Below are 12,584 nucleotides of genomic sequence, written 5' to 3'. Positions count from 1 at the left end.
AATCCCATAATCATGTATCCTCGGCATGGATTTACCTCAGTGAAGTCTACTTCTATTTTTTATTTTTTATATTTTTTTAAATTTTTTTCCACTTATTTTTTTTTAATTCTTTTTTTTTGCTGTCGCATATTTTTTAAATTTTATTTTTTTAACTTACAATATTGTATTGGTTTTGCCATATATCAACATGACTCCACCACAGGTATACATGTGTTCCCCATCCTGAAACCCTCCTCCCTCCTCCCTCCCCATACCATCCCTCTGGGTCGTGAAGTCTACTTCTAGATGCTTAAATTAAACCTTTTAACTCTAGGGTCCCTTATAATTGTATTCTGGGAGGCGCAGTCTCCTTGAGAGACGGGTTATTCTTGGGCACATTGGTAGCTTCCATCTGCACACAAGGCTATTAGCATTTGCCTTTGCTCATGGAAATATTAAGCCATCCTTACAACAAGCCCCAGTAAATTTCCCTTATTTACATGCAGGATGGGCAAGGTCTGTGATGATTAAAATAAAAGCTCTAACTAACTTCACGAAACAGGCCCTCCTGGACACCGCAAAGGCAATCCAAGCTTTAAATGAAGAACGAATACAAATGAAAGGCAGTGATTCAAAATCGGATGGCTTTAAACATACTTATACCGCCCAAGGAGGGACACGTGCTATAATTTAAATTGACTGTGGTTCCATATATCCCTGATTTATCTGGCAATATATCAGCCATTCTAGACGACATGAAAAACTGGGTAAAAGCTATGTCTAAAGATAATCCTCCTTTTTAGGCGTCGGTATTTTCTTGGATCAAAGTTGATTGGTGGAGAATCTTTTAGTAATTATTTTGTTAATCACTGTATTATTAATTTGGGGGCCTTGTATTCTCCAGTGTATAACTTGATGTGAAACCTCCGGACTGACAGTCCTGCTGTTGTAGCCACGCGTTCCGGGAAACAAACTCACTCAGAAGGACAATGCGGATAGTGGAGTGCAGTTTATTGCACCGGCGGGCCCAAGGCAGAGTCTCCTCTTAGCCAAGGACCCTGACCAGCATTTGTGAAAATCTTTTATACCCCATGTGTTCGTGTCTGAACCCACCACTCCAAATTCCTTGAGACTTACATAAACCAAGGAAAATACAATCCCAATAACCCCATCATTCACGTGCTATGTGCTCATGTGCTCAAACAGTCAAACAATTAGCCAATAATCAATAAACCCGAGGTTACACTCCGATAGATACAGAAAAATTTATGGCCTGTCTGGAGGAAGGGGTGACTAGTGTATGTTTCCTCTTAGGCGATGAGTAACCTAGATACGCTCTTCAAGGTTCCCCTGTCTGGAGGGGGTCTTATCCTTCTGTTGTTGTGTTCATAGGCACTAAACACAGAGTTCAGAGTCCACTGGAAAGGTGGCCGAGCATGATCAGCATGAACAGGCCTAAGATGGAGTCCAGGCCCTATGAATTCCTTCTTCACTGCCGCAGTTAGTTACATAGTCCCCGTGTGCGATACTTACCCATGACTGATGCCTCTCATTAAAGATAAGATGAGCATCAAAAGGGAGGAATGTTTGGACCAGTGTGAGGAAAGCAGGAGAGACTTACTTCATCTTGAAGCCTGTTATCCATCTTAAAGACTGGATGTGAACTGTGCCTGTGAGGAAACCGTTGCTAGTGAAAACCAGGTCTCCTGAAGACTTCCCTCCCTACAGATGACAAACAGAGATTGTAGTCGAGGTCAGGCAGCCCCTGTTAGATTAACCATGGAGACACCCCCCGCCCCCTTGAGGTATAAACCATTGTTCCCCCCCTTTAACCTTAATTGTTTGTTCTCCTAACACCTACTTGTTGTAAAACTCAATCACACACAACAAAGAGGTGGCTACCATGTAACCAGTCACGCAGTGGGGGGTTTAAAACTGGGCCTCTCAGAAACATCAGGGTCCTTGCTGGGAACTGATTGCCCTTGGGCCCCCTGGCGTAATAAACTGTACTCCACTGTCTTGAGTGTCCCCTGAGGTGTGTTTTGCGACTCCGGATTCCACAACAGTGTTAAACAAGGGCTAAAAAGGAGAACAACAATAGCCGTTAAAGGGCCTAGATAGGGAAGGAACCAGGTTAACTTTGGGAGGGCTTCCTTAAACTGTTGACCTGACAGGGGAGAGGAGGTTGCCCCTGCAAAGAAGCCATTATAATTGAGCCTGTATTTTTGTTAATGTCAGCATTAAAGTTCGTTCTACTTGAGTGTGTATATTTTTGTTAGTTCAGTCACTCAGTCGTGTCCGACTCTTTGCAGCCCCATGGACTGTAGCACACCAGGCCTCCCTGTCCATCGCCAACTCCGGGAGTTTACTCAAACTCATGTCCATTGAGTCGGTGATGCCATCCAACCATTTTGTCCTCTGCCGTCCCCTTCTCCTCCTGCCTTCAATCTTTCCCAGCGTCAGGGGCTTTTCCAGCGAGTCAGTTCTTCGCATCAGGTGGCCAAAGTATTGGAGCTTCAGCTTCAGCACCAGTCCTTCCAGTGAACACCCAGGACTGATCTCCTTTAGGATGGACTGGTTGGATCTCCTTGCAGTCCAAGGGACTCTCAAGAGTCTCCTCCAACACCACAGTTCAAAAGCATCGTTTCTTTGGCGCTCAGCTTTCCTGATGGTCCAGCTCTCACATCCATACACGACTACTGGAAAAACCATAGCTTTTGACTAGACGGACCTTTGTTGGCAAGTAATGTCTCCGCTTTTTAACATGCGGTCTAGGTTGCTCATAGCTTTTCTTCCAAGGAGCAAGCGTCTTTTAATGTCATGGCTGCAGTCACCATCTGCAGTGGTTTTGGAGCCCCCCTCCCCCCAAAATAAAGTCTGTCACTGTTTCCCCTCTATGTGCCATGAAGTGATGGGACCAGATGCCACGATCTTAGTTTTCTGAATGTTGAGTTTTAAGCCAACTTTTTCACCCTCCTCTTTCACTGTCATCAAGCGGCTCTTCAGTTCTTCGTCGCTTTCTGCCATGAGGGTGTTGTCATCTGCATAGTTTTGTTAATCTCAGAGTTGATTTCCTTTAGGATTGACTGGTTGGATTTCCTTGCTGTCCAGAGGACTCTCAAGAGTCTCACCCAGCACCCACAAATCGAAACCGCCGGTTCTTCTGGCTCTCAGTCACCGTCCGCAGTGATTTTGGAGCACAAGAAAATAAAATCTGCCATGGTTTCCACTTTTTCCCCATCTATTTGCCATGAAGTGATGGGACCAGATGCCACGATCTTAGTTTTTTGAATGTTAAAAAAAAAAGTTGTTTTTAAGCCAGTTTTGTCACTATCCTCTTTCATCCTCATCAAGAGGCTCTTTAGTTCCTCTTTGCTTTCTGCCTTCAGAGTGGTATCATCTGCATATCTGAGGTTGTTGATGTTTCTCTGGGCAATCTTGACTCCATCTTGTGAGGCATAAAGCCTGGCACTTTGCATGATGTACTCTGCATATAAGTTAAATAAGCAGGGAGACAATATTTTACAGCCTTGACATACTCCTTTCCCAATTTTGAACTTTATTGTACCTAGGTTCAATAAGTAAGACCCTATTATATCTTTTGCGAGGAAAATAACTTGATATGATGAAAGCTTAAAGTAAATGTAAATGAGATAAGAGCTTTGGGTAAGCTCTTAAAAAAAATTATATTTTAGAGATGTCTACTTCAAATGATCTTTCCAGATATTTGGTAAAGTCCTAGAGTTGTGCTGAGACTTAACTGATGGAAGTAAATTAATTAACTAGGTAGTTTCAAAAAAAATAAGATACTGAGACATCAATTACTAAATAAACTAAGGTATTTAGGAATACTAATAAAAAATGTTTGAGCTACACATAAGTGAAATTCTCAATCAGTGACATTGAATTCTGAAGAAATAGAAGTTCACGGCCAGTCGCGACGCTTAGTGCGTTTTACTAGACATACACACAATATTACATCACAAAGACAACTGGATTTGAAAGGAACCGGTTTCCCCTGGACTGCTAAATGTTCCGTTCTCCCCATTGAACGCCGTTATTTGAAAAAAGGTGTACAGGCTTCAGCCGACCGCCAGACCGGGGCTGGGCAGGACAAAAAGTTAGGCAGGCAGCCGAGCGCGCCGGGTCCCAACACGTAGCGGGTGGGAGAACAGGAGCGGGAGGCGGACGTCGCTTCCCCCAGAGGGCGCCCGCCGGCCGGTTGGCCGGGCCGAACGCCGTGGGAGGAGGGAGGCGGGGCCTAGGGCAGGGCGTGGGCTGGAGGGAAGCGCGGGTTCCCGTGACGTCACGGACGAGGCGTGTCGTATGTAGATACCCGAGCGCAGGGGCTGCTGGGCCGTCAGCTGGTGCTGAAACACGATACGGTCTCCCGTGGCGTGGGAGAGAACTGAGGAGTTTCTGCTTGAAAGTGCGTGGGTGCGCTGTGTGGAAGGTCCAAGAAGGGTCGGGGATGCGGGGAGGAAAGTGAGCGTGTGTGTACAGTGCAGGGCGTCTGAGGTTGCGGTGGGGCGGCAGGCGGGCAACTCATACTTACCTGGCAGGGGAGATACCATGATCACGAAGGTGGTTTTCCCAGGGCGAGGCTTATCCATTGCACTCCGGATGTGCTGACCCCTGCGATTTCCCCAAATGTGGGAAACTCGACTGCATAATTTGTGGTAGTGGGGGACTGCGTTCGCGCTTTCCCCTGGTTTATTCTTTGTGGCTAAAAGCAGGTAACAGTGGTCTGTAGTTGTAACCTTAGGAGTGTTGTTGAATGTGGTTGCTCAATAAAGAGTACCAGGACCGTCTTTTCGCTTGTCGAGAGACTTTCCTGAGGCACAAGATACAGCCAGAGAGGTCCGTTTTCTGGGCTAGGCCCACGAAATCAGGATGGCGCCGCGTGGCGGACTTCTCGAAGTCTGCCGGTCTTGGGCGGCTCTGCTACTAGCTGTTTTCCCACCCGTGTCCTGCTTTCGGAGGCTTCAGGTCTTGCGTGGTCAGTTGCCTTGCTTACTTTGCACGCACTAGTCTTTCCTGGAGATAGTGCTTAAATACCATCCCACCCACCCCTTCTCACCCCAAGCGGCCTCTTCGCGTGTCTGGATCCAGTTCTCTCTTCACCCCCGCCTTTTCTCTCTAGGCCTTCTCCTGTTACCTTCCCAGTCAGAAAGCCGTACGTCTGTTTCAGCCTCGATTGTGCACCTGACATGCTTCAGTAGTTGGCAAACTAGGAAACCTCCTTAACATCCCTTCTTAAATGGCAGTAGAAGTCGCACCTAACGTTTTTTTGTTCTGTTTTGTTCTTTTCTTTCGGTCAAAAGTAGTTTTCCTTTTCTTCCTATGTGAAAACATTGAACTACAGATTAGAAGAAAACCCCAGGTCGAGTTGTCGGCAGTTTTGTGGGCTATTCGACAACCCCTTTCTCAGGATGTGTTGTGCTCACTTCTGATTCACAAAGTCCTGCTGGCAAATAGAAACCACTGGGCCAAACAGAAAAGGCAGGACCATGGCGGGAAGGGCTGTCCTCCCCCTCGTGGCTGCCTCGGGGACCGCACGCGTCCATCCGCTCAGCCCCAAGAAGCCTCTGAGATCGGAGGAGGTGCTGGGAGTGGGGTGATGCAAAGAAAACTAACCAAAAAGCACACAGGATGCAGATCGAGGATCTAGATCATTGAAAGTGAAAGTAGAACATCCTACTCTATCTCCCCAACAGCGGGAGATTTCCTTGCTCAAATATGAAATATCTGCACCAAGACCAAGGTTAATTTTTAGTGGCTTACTGATGCGCCGAAGAATTGATGCTTTTTGAACTGTGGTGTTGGAGAAGACTCTTGAGAGTCCCTTGGACTGCAAGGAGATCCAACCAGTCCATTCTGAAGGAGATCAGCCCTGGGTGTTCTTTGGAAGGAATGATGATGCTAAAGCTGAAACGCTAGTACTTTGGCCACTTCATGCGAAGAGTTGACTCGTTGGAAAAGACTCTGATGCTGGGAGGGATTGGGGGCAGGAGGAGAAGGGGACGACAGAGGATGAGATGGCTGGATGGCATCAGCGACTCGATGGACGTGAGTTTGAGTGAACTCCGGGAGATGGTGATGGACAGGGAGGCCTGGCGGGCTGCGATTCATGGGGTCGCAAAGAGTCGGACACGAATGAGCGACTGAACTGAACCGATGAGAAAACCGGTTTCAGGAGTGTTTAACAGATTTCCTCACCCTCAAGGTTGTGCACGCCGTTAGGCTCTGGACCCCTGATGGAGGAGTTTCTGACCCAAAGAAGCCGATCAGTAAACAATACCGTGAGGAGGACCGGCTTGGGTATTGGTTTCCAGGCCTGTCAGACACACCGAGGTTATTAGGAAGACATTGGGGGTGGGTCTGCAGTTAGGAACGCAGCTTCCGGGGGGTGCGGGGTGGGGCCTCCTTTTCAATCATGTTGCCACCACTGGCCTTCCGGTTTGACCTTGGGCCGACTCCCATTTGCTAGGCCAATTTTGCAAGTGTCATATGAAAGTAATAGTCATAAAGTACTTCATAAAGTTCTTGTGTAGATTAAATGGGATAATCAAAAATACACCTGTGGCTTATATTACTTTGAATGGATTATGTCCTGATAGGAAACAATCAAAGATGAACTTGTAACTCTGCAATAAATTGTCTTTGTGAATGTAACATCCATTCAAAGTAAATTCGTATTAAAGAATTTTAAAAATGTAAATGGAATTTGTAAAGCATAAGCCCACAAAAAGGGACTTGCTTGTAGCAGCTTTGTTCGTAATAGTCCCCAAATTGAAAACATTTCAAATGTCCATCATGAGGTGAATAGATATATAGGATTGTGACATATTCACTCAAAGGAATAGTACTCCTCGCTAAAGTGGTACAAATACCTGATACATGGCAACAGTCTGGATTACTCTCAAACGCATCATGCTGAGTGAGGGAAAAAGAACATACTCTGTGGTTCCATTTATGTGAATTTCGAGAACTGAAAAATCGATCCACAGAGACAGGACCGAGATCACTGATGACCTGCGTCAGGGAGCCGCAGGGGGACTGACTGCAAAGGGGCACAGAGGACAGTCTGGACTTCTGGAGATATTCTTTTTCCTTGAACAGGATAGTGGTTCCATGGGTACGTTCGTTTGTCAAAAGTCATCAAACTTGAAATGGATGCGTTGTATTATTTTCAAATTATACCTTAAGACGTTTGATTTTTAAAAGTAATGAGAAGACTCATTCCCAAATTTAATGTCTTAATTAAATTATTATTATAAGCCTTAGGGAATCCTTTCAGAAAAGCATCTCTCGTGTAGACAATTTAATTGAAAGTTCAACAATTTCTTCATTTTTCTTTATTTTTCTTCCATGAAATTTATGCACTATTAAGTTGAATGCTTAAAAATAGAATCTATAAGAGCTCTATTTTATAAAAGTATGGTGGTGGTTTAGTCACTAAGTCGTGTCCAACTCTTGTGACCCCGTGGACTGTAGCCTGCCAGGCTCCTCTGTCCATGGGATTCTCCAGGCAAGAATACTGGAGAGGGTTGCCATTTCCTTCTCCAGGGGATCGTCCCGACCCAGGAATCAAACCCGGGTGTCCTGCATTGCGGGCAGATTCTTTACCAACTGAGCTACGATGTATTTTTTTCCTCTCTGTTGATATACCGAAATGACTCCGTCAATATGTAACTACCTTAACAGAAGTTATTTTTGAATTTAACATGTCTCAAAGTTTTACATATTTGTATTTTCTGCATCATTTTAATTTTATAAACTAAGCATATATATGTTTTGCCAAAACTTAGAATAACAGTAGTTAATTCCGGGGGTCGGGACTACGGGTGGCAGCTTATTTTCTTACATACATATATTTAGACAGAGTGCCTGAAGAACTGTGGGCGGAGGTTCGTAACACTGTACAGGAGGCAGTGATCAAAACCATCGCCAAGAAAAAGAAATGCAAAAAGGCAAAATGGTTGTCTGAGGAGGCCTTACAAATAGCTGAGAAAAGAAAGGAAGCGAAAGGCAAAGGAGAAAAGGAAAGATATACCCATCTGAATGCAGAGTTCCAAAGAATAGCAAGGAGAGATAAGAACGCCTTCCTCAGGGAAAGACTAGAGATCTCTTCAAGAAAATTAGAGCTACCAAGGGAACATTTCATGCATGGATGGACACAATTAAGCACAGAAACGGTATGGGCCTAACAGGAGCAGAAGATATTAAGAAGAGGTGGCAAGAATACACAGAAGAACTATACAAAAGAGATCTTCATGACCCAGATAACCACGATGGTGTGATCACTGACCTAGAGCCGGACATCCTGGAGTGTGTAGTCAAGTGGGCCTTAGGAAGCATCACTACGAACAAAGCTAGTGGAGGTGATGGAATTCCAGCTGAGCTATTTCAAATCCTAAAAGATGATGCTGTGAAAGTGCTACACTCATTATTCCGGCAAATTTGGAACACTCAGCAGTGGCCAACAAAGGTCTGTCTAGTCAAAGCTATGGTTTTTCCAGTAGTCGTGTATGGATGTGAGAGTTGGACCATCAAGAAAGCAGAGTGCCGAAGAACTGAAGCTTTTGAACGGTGGTGTTGGAGAAGACTCTTGAGAGTCCCTTGGACTGCAAGGAGACCCAACCAGTCAATCGTAAAGGAAATCAGCCCCAAATATTCTTCGGAAGGACTGATGCTGAAGTGGAAGCTCCAATACTTTGCCCACCTGATGCGAAGAACTGACTCGCTGGAAAAGCCCCTGTCGCTGGGAAAGATCGAAGGCAGGAGGAGAAGGGGACGACAGAGGACGAGATGGTTGGATGGCGTCACTGGCTGGATGGACTTGAGTTTGAGCAAGCTCCGGGAGTTGGCGATGGACGGGGAAGCCTGTTGGACACGACTGAGCAACTGAACTGAATGCCTGTTACGTGACTCCTCTTGGGTGTTTTTTCAAAAGAAATATACGGACTTAAATTTCTTGTCAAGCATCTTTACGGTTTGTGTTCCTCTTTGGTAGGATATCCTGTGGAGCCAGGAAGGCTTCAGTTCAAATTCCTGCTTTCAAATCCCACTCACTGACTGACTTGACAAGTTACTTAACCTTTCTATGTCTCAGGTTCCTCATATGTGAAATGAGGATGATGACATGATGCAAGCCTTTTGAAAGGATTAAGTGAGTAAACCCACTTAAAACTTGTAGACCATGCCTGGGCACTTGGCGCTTTGCATGTCTTCACTGGGTGTAAGCTCTTGCATTTTGGGAGCAACACTGCATAAAGATTGGGTGTGATTTTATTTGTTACTGACACTTTTCAGTGACTGTGAACCTTCCTAGAGAGACGAAAGCAGTGACCTCCTGGGCTGAGAGGATCTGCCAGTTTGTTTACCACCTCATGTGATCAGCTCATCAAAGGGGGACTAATGGTCCAATTGCTTGCTTCGAGAATGCCCCCCCATCCTTTTTTTTTTTTTTTTTTTACGGTTTTACAGTGGAAAACATTCCTACACATGGTACTAGACCCAAAATTTTAAAAGCTTGGCACATATAATTACATAAAAATTTAAGTTGGACACACAAGCAGTGAGTTTTACTCATATAATAGATAGGTATACATTATATGCAGTAATATATGTACATATATATTATATACAGTTATATATATATATATATATATACACAGAGAGAGAGAGAGAGAGAGAGAGGGAGAAAGTCAATTACATATGCCCCAAAACTTGTTATGGGAGAAAGTGGACCCTGATCCCATCCCACATTTCTTTTTTTTCCAAGAATAAACACTTTCGGTTCAGGTAACCAACTGTTTGGCTATTTATCTCCTTATCTCTAAATAAATACTGACGCTCCGGTTTTCCAGTTTCCCACCCCAGGCCCTGCAGACCGGCCTGCAAAGGGGAAAAGTGGAGTGTGTGCGGTTCCCTGCCCGCCAGTCATCCCCAAAGCAGCCGCCAGGACTTCCACTCACCTGCAGACTCTGCACAGCCCACCTCACCGGCTCCGCACGGAACCCGCGAAGGAAACTTGGCCAGGACAAATGCCAGGCCAGCAGCTTTGCGATTGAGGGTGAACCGGGTTCCCGGACGCGTCAGTAAAGGGTGGGAACTGCTCCAGAGTGAGGCGCTCGCTCTGGTCGCCCCAACTCAGCGACCGTCCCCGCCGCGGTACCCGCCCGCTCCTCTCCCTTCCAGTCCCTTTCTCCCTTCTGGCTCATCCTCTCTTCTCTCCTGCCCTTGCCCTTCCTCGGATCTTTTCGCCGGCCTCACACCTTTCTTTTCCCGTCCTCCAAAGACAGCTGCGTCATTGAGTCCTTTGTAACCGCTGAAAGTTCCAAAATACAAGCATCAGAGAGATGCTCCTCAGCACCGCGAAGGGAGCACTTTCACTGGCTTTTCAAGTCCATCACGGGCCTCATCCATATTTTTCTCCCGAGCAGTAGAGGACACAAGTGGGGCGTCTTCTCGGTGGAGCAGAGTCCCGGCAGGACGAAGGGGGCCCGGCCGGGGGTGCGGACTCCGAGCGGCTCGTCGCGCCTTCGGCCCCGGAGCAGCCTGGCCGGGCGGCCGTGGGTCAGGGACCTGGGGTCTCCTCAGACGCCGGAATCCGCGACTCCCGCTCCTCTTTCGGGCTGAGCTTGGGACCAGAGGACGCGATTTCCAGGAGTCAAGGTTCAAATCTTGGCCGAACAGCGGCTTTGCGTGCCCAGCGGAGACTTAGGAGCGAGAAACTCTGAATAAAATCATAATAAACTGGGACAAGATCAATTAATATTCGGAATGATAGAGAGCCTGAATAAAACACAGTTCATTCCAGTCAGGTCTGGAACCTTCCACCCGAAAGCTGCCATCCTGGTTGATCAGCGACATCGCAGCCCCTCCCCGCCGCCATTTACGCACCGGGACTACCGTGCAGTTACAAGGCGTGCGGTGTGAAGCCCCCTCGTGGGGCAGGACTCGGTGGGCGCAGCCTCTGCCTTTTACCCCCGAGACCCAGGGGACCCGACGAGGGAGCGGCACTGGCTGGGTCGCTGCGCCTCTGGCCGAGGGGGGCGGGGCGGGGAGCAGGAGAGGCGCCGGCCCTCCGATGCCCAGGGATGGGCAGAGCCGCCCGGGCCCAGCGAGGACGCCCCCGGTCCCGGTCGGTCCCACACCTGTCCGCAGGGTCCGTGTGAGCTACGCCGCTGGGGGTCGCGGGAGCCGGAAAGCAGGTCCTATGAGGGGAGTAAAACGTGTCCTTCTTGTAGTTAAACAGAAAGGTCCCACCGAGATTTGAACTCGGATCGCTGGATTCAGAGTCCAGAGTGCTCACCATTACACCATGGAACCCCTTTGAAAGCCAACTTCCTTCCATCGCCAGAGAAGGGTACCTGCTTCTTTAGGCTCCATACTCCCCACCCATAATCTCAGGGAAGTTCTTCCAAGGACCCGACAAGATCTGAATACGGATGACCCGCTTTGGTGTTCATCCCTCTTTGATTTCCCTCTGCTCCTCTCCTTTGACTGACATCTCTCAGTTCACTGGCACCTCAGAAAATGAAGTAAACGTTCCACTCTGGGTTTCTGGTCAGGGAAGGGCCCCTTAAGTCACCCTCATCAACCGCATATTCTGCCTCGGTTTGCCAGAGTGTCCCATGCTGAGGTAAAATTTCTGCAAATAAGAGTGTTATTTTCCTTTCCTTTGCCTTCACCCTTTCCCCAGAGCCCAGAGAGGGCAGGTGATCGTCAGGGCAGGAGGTGGGATCTCCTGGGTCCCTTGGCTTTCTTGTAGCACCCATTACACTCCAAAGCCGCCGCCTCCGCCTCTTATGTGTAATATATAAAGTGTGTGGAGCGCAAATGAAGGCAGGAGAACTCTCCTTTTCTTCTCCATACAGTTCTGATTTGGGGGGTAAGCTTTTCTCCCAAAATTTGTCAGGTTTACAGTATAAGGAAAGATGAACATTTACACAAAACCCTCAGACAAACCAGGCCGAAAGCACCTGGGGTGGCTCAAAATCAACCACGTGTCGTGGAGCCCACGAGGCAGGGCTCTGACACTTAAGCAGTCACAGATTCTTGTCAGAGCTTGGTCACGTCAGTTTCATTCCAATTTCTTAACATATCCAGAAATGGCACAATTTAAAAAAGAAGAGTGTACACATATTTAGAAGGTATGTATCCAAGTTGTCTTACAGTGTAGACAGTATTTATGTACACAAAATACCACCACACTAAATATTTACATGTATAACAAGTATACATCCACATGATGTCTCAAAGTAATAATCTTTACTTCTTCATTCTATCCCAGAGCCATTTCTTCCCTCATCCAATACACAGAACAGAAAAAAAACAGCATCTGAAGAAGAGAGCTGCAGCCCAAAGAAAGGAGTCGGAAAGGTGGCCAGTGTTGCCTGGAGACACGTATTTGTTTCCCAGAGACTGGAACAGAGGTTGACACAGGAGGAAGGAGACAAAGGGGAGGCTCCTCTTAGGAGGAGGAAGTTCACAGCTCCGGGATGAAAAGATGAAACTTCCTTTTGGAAAATCAAGAAGCTGAGGGGTAACTAACAACACAAAGTGCTCCTCCAGGAGCCCTTGAAGGTCGGTCAAAG

General features: G+C 47.0%; 2 non-coding genes across 2 annotated transcripts; one reads left to right on the top strand and one right to left on the bottom strand.

Annotated features, from left to right (window-relative positions):
* The first annotated feature begins 4,526 nt into the window (after positions 1–4,526).
* Positions 4,527–4,690, top strand: LOC113889336. The gene has a single exon (XR_003510230.1). It is a non-coding gene; the product is annotated as a U1 spliceosomal RNA (small nuclear RNA).
* A 6,554-nt stretch (positions 4,691–11,244) lies between these two features.
* Positions 11,245–11,316, bottom strand: TRNAQ-CUG. Its single transcript has one exon. It is a non-coding gene; the product is annotated as a tRNA-Gln (tRNA).
* Between the last annotated feature and the right edge of the window lie 1,268 nt (positions 11,317–12,584).

The sequence above is a fragment of the Bos indicus x Bos taurus genome, unplaced genomic scaffold (genome assembly GCF_003369695.1).
Source record: "Bos indicus x Bos taurus breed Angus x Brahman F1 hybrid unplaced genomic scaffold, Bos_hybrid_MaternalHap_v2.0 tig00011779_arrow_arrow_obj, whole genome shotgun sequence".
NCBI lineage: Eukaryota > Metazoa > Chordata > Mammalia > Artiodactyla > Bovidae > Bos > Bos indicus x Bos taurus.
Note: the sequence above shows the minus strand (reverse complement) of the source record. Positions and strands in the feature narration are given on the sequence as shown.